We start from the raw sequence: 2,818 nt of genomic DNA, 5'->3' as shown, positions 1-2,818 counted from the left end.
ATTGATCAGATAGTGTAAACTGCCACACCTAATGGACGCACAGTTGAAATTATGTGTGCAGATGACACCGATTGAGTAGTACGACATTGCTTTGTATAAGTGATGAAGACTTTTGTCCTATTATATACATACCATATGTAGACAAGTTGACCCGAGACAGCGTCCTCTTAAAAGGGACGATGTTCATTGATGTTCTTCACAGTGCGTTGTCACTTGGGAATTGCTTAAGATGTAGAAATCGCGATATTGGTGAAAAAAATTTATTTAGTATCAGACCAAGGGGAAAATGTTGCCCTTACGGATTTTACTTTGGTCATAAATAAAATGTACTATTATTTGTAGTTCCTTAATTATTATACTACTTTCCGTATCACCATTATTACAACCTTTGTGTTGGATCTTTTGTTTTCAAATAAATCCTGTTACCTAGTTGTTCCACAACATCAATTTCTGCAGTATCGATGTGGGCATTAGTTTCTGAAGGATATACAGGCGTATCTCAGTGTTTTAGGCTGTTTCTAAGATTTTACAATGTGACATTACACATATTTAAAAACTAGCCTATTCCCCACAGCTTCACCCACGTCCATGTTTGTCACATATGTTGCACATACCTCCCCCTCCCCATCTCCGTGGCCATATCTTCTTCCACTCATCTCTGTGTGCCTCTATCTTTCCATCTGCTCTAGCCCCTCTCTCTGACCACACCTTCCTCCCCCATCCTTCTGTTCACATCGTCCTCCCCTCTCTGTCTTTCCATCTTCTTCTCCACCCCTTCTTTTCCACTTGCCCACTATCCCTCTACACCTCCCACTTGTCTCTTGCATCTGCCCCTCCTCCCCCCTCTCTCTGTCCTACTTCTCCTCACTCTCTCTCTCTCTCTCTCTCTCTCTCTCTCTCTCCATTTTCTCTTGCCACTCTCTCTCAGTATCCCCTCCTCCTCTCACTCTGTCAATCTCCTGCTCCCCTTCTCTCCCTGTCCATCTCCTGCCTCCTCTCCCTACCAATCTCCTCCTTTCCCCTCTGTTGATCTCCTCCTCTCCCTTCTCCCTAGTTTCTACCCCATCTCCCTATGCCTCATCCTGTCTAAGTGTAAGCCCTGCAAAATAGGTCGATAAAGCAGGCCTGTACCACTCTCATAACATGGCTGTCACGCAGAGCAGCCTACACATTGCAGGCTAGAATATCTTTTCTTGCCCCTGAGTTGTAGGTTGTCTGGCAAAGCAGGTTACTAAGGTAAGCCAATACCATTCCAACGTAACACATCTGTGGTGACCTGTACTGACGTTTTGACCTCACTAATGTACAGTGATGGATATATGTTCTGTGCAGTATCAGTTTCAAACTGCATTGATGTAATTGCTCTTTGGTGCTGACCATAGTGCAACTGAATTTAACACTTGTTGTGCAGAACACCGTAAGTTAAAAAAGTACATTTCTCCCCAAATCTCTCCTCATACTGGAGTTACAAGGCTATAAATCACACAGTGATGATACCTTTTTAAGTTTCCTATTTGTGTGCCAAATTTGGTTGTAATCAATGTAGGGGTTTCAAAGGAGATCCTGGATGCACACACACACACACACACACACACACACACACACACACACACACACACACAAATAAATATATACTAGCCTAATCCTCACAACTTCACTTGCACATGTGTCCTACACATAATTATAAACATCTCCTGCTCCCTCTCTTAGTCCAGCTCCTTCACACCCCCTCCCTCTTCATTTCCTCCTTGCCCTCCTCTTTGCCCAACTCCATCTCCCCACTCTCTTCCCATCACCTCCTGTCCCCCTCACTTCCCGCCTCCCTCCCTCTATTCCTCCTCCTCCCTACCTCACACTATTCGTCTCTACCTGCCCCTCCCTATCAGCTGTGCCCATGTAGCCCCTACAAAACAGGTCAATGACGGATCAGGCTGATACTACTCCCATAACACACCTAAATTACAGGGAAGCCTATATGTCAATGGCTTGAAACTGTTTCTCACCCATGATGTTTAGGCTGCTCTGCTAAGCATGTCAATAAGGTATTGCGATACTATTCTCACACAAAAGCCTCTTGTGCAGGGCAGCCTATATGGTAGGTGCTGAAAAAAGAATGTTGTTGCCTGTATCTCAGCTCCTATTGGATGTAAACTAAACTAAACTCCTCCTGAACAGGCCACAAAGGCCCAGCGGTACCGACCGGCCGCTGTGTCATCCTCAGACCACAGGCGTCACTGGATGCGGATATGGAGGGGCACGTGGTCAGCACACTGCTCTCCCGGCCTTATGTCAGTTTCCGAGACCGCAGCCGCTACTTCTCAATCGAGTAGCTCCTCAGTTTGCCTCACAAGGGCTGAGTGCATCCCGCTTGCCAACAGCACTCAGCAGACCGGATGGTCACCCATCCGAGTGCTAGCCCAGCCCGACAGTGCTTAACTTTGGTGGTCTGATGGGATCCGGTGTTACCACTGCAGCAAGGCCGTTGGCCCTATTGGATGTAGCAGGTAAAAAACTGCACAGTGCTGATACTCTGTATACCAGGAGGAGATCCTGGACACATTTACATACATACACTTCGCTTTATATTTTATCTAGCAGCCCTTTTGCTGTGGCTTTGCACACATATAAATTGAACACACATACTCCACACATATCCTACTCCTATTCCTCCTCCAGTCTTGTTGTTCACCTCATCCTCCCATCTCTGCAACCCTGTCTTTCTCGTCATCTCTTTCTTCACACTATCTCCAGCCACCTCCTCTGCCTCCTCATTCTGATCATTCCTGCCCTTCCCGCTGTCCATATCCTTTCCTTGTCC

General features: G+C 46.3%; 1 pseudogene; it reads right to left on the bottom strand.

Moving 5' to 3' along the window:
• Positions 1 to 2,369: 2,369 nt before the first annotated feature.
• On the bottom strand, positions 2,370 to 2,487 carry LOC126191624 (5S ribosomal RNA; annotated as a pseudogene).
• Between the last annotated feature and the right edge of the window lie 331 nt (positions 2,488 to 2,818).

The sequence above is a fragment of the Schistocerca nitens genome, chromosome 6 (assembly GCF_023898315.1).
Source record: "Schistocerca nitens isolate TAMUIC-IGC-003100 chromosome 6, iqSchNite1.1, whole genome shotgun sequence".
NCBI classification, from domain to species: domain Eukaryota; kingdom Metazoa; phylum Arthropoda; class Insecta; order Orthoptera; family Acrididae; genus Schistocerca; species Schistocerca nitens.
This window is presented reverse-complemented; position numbering and strand designations above follow the sequence as displayed.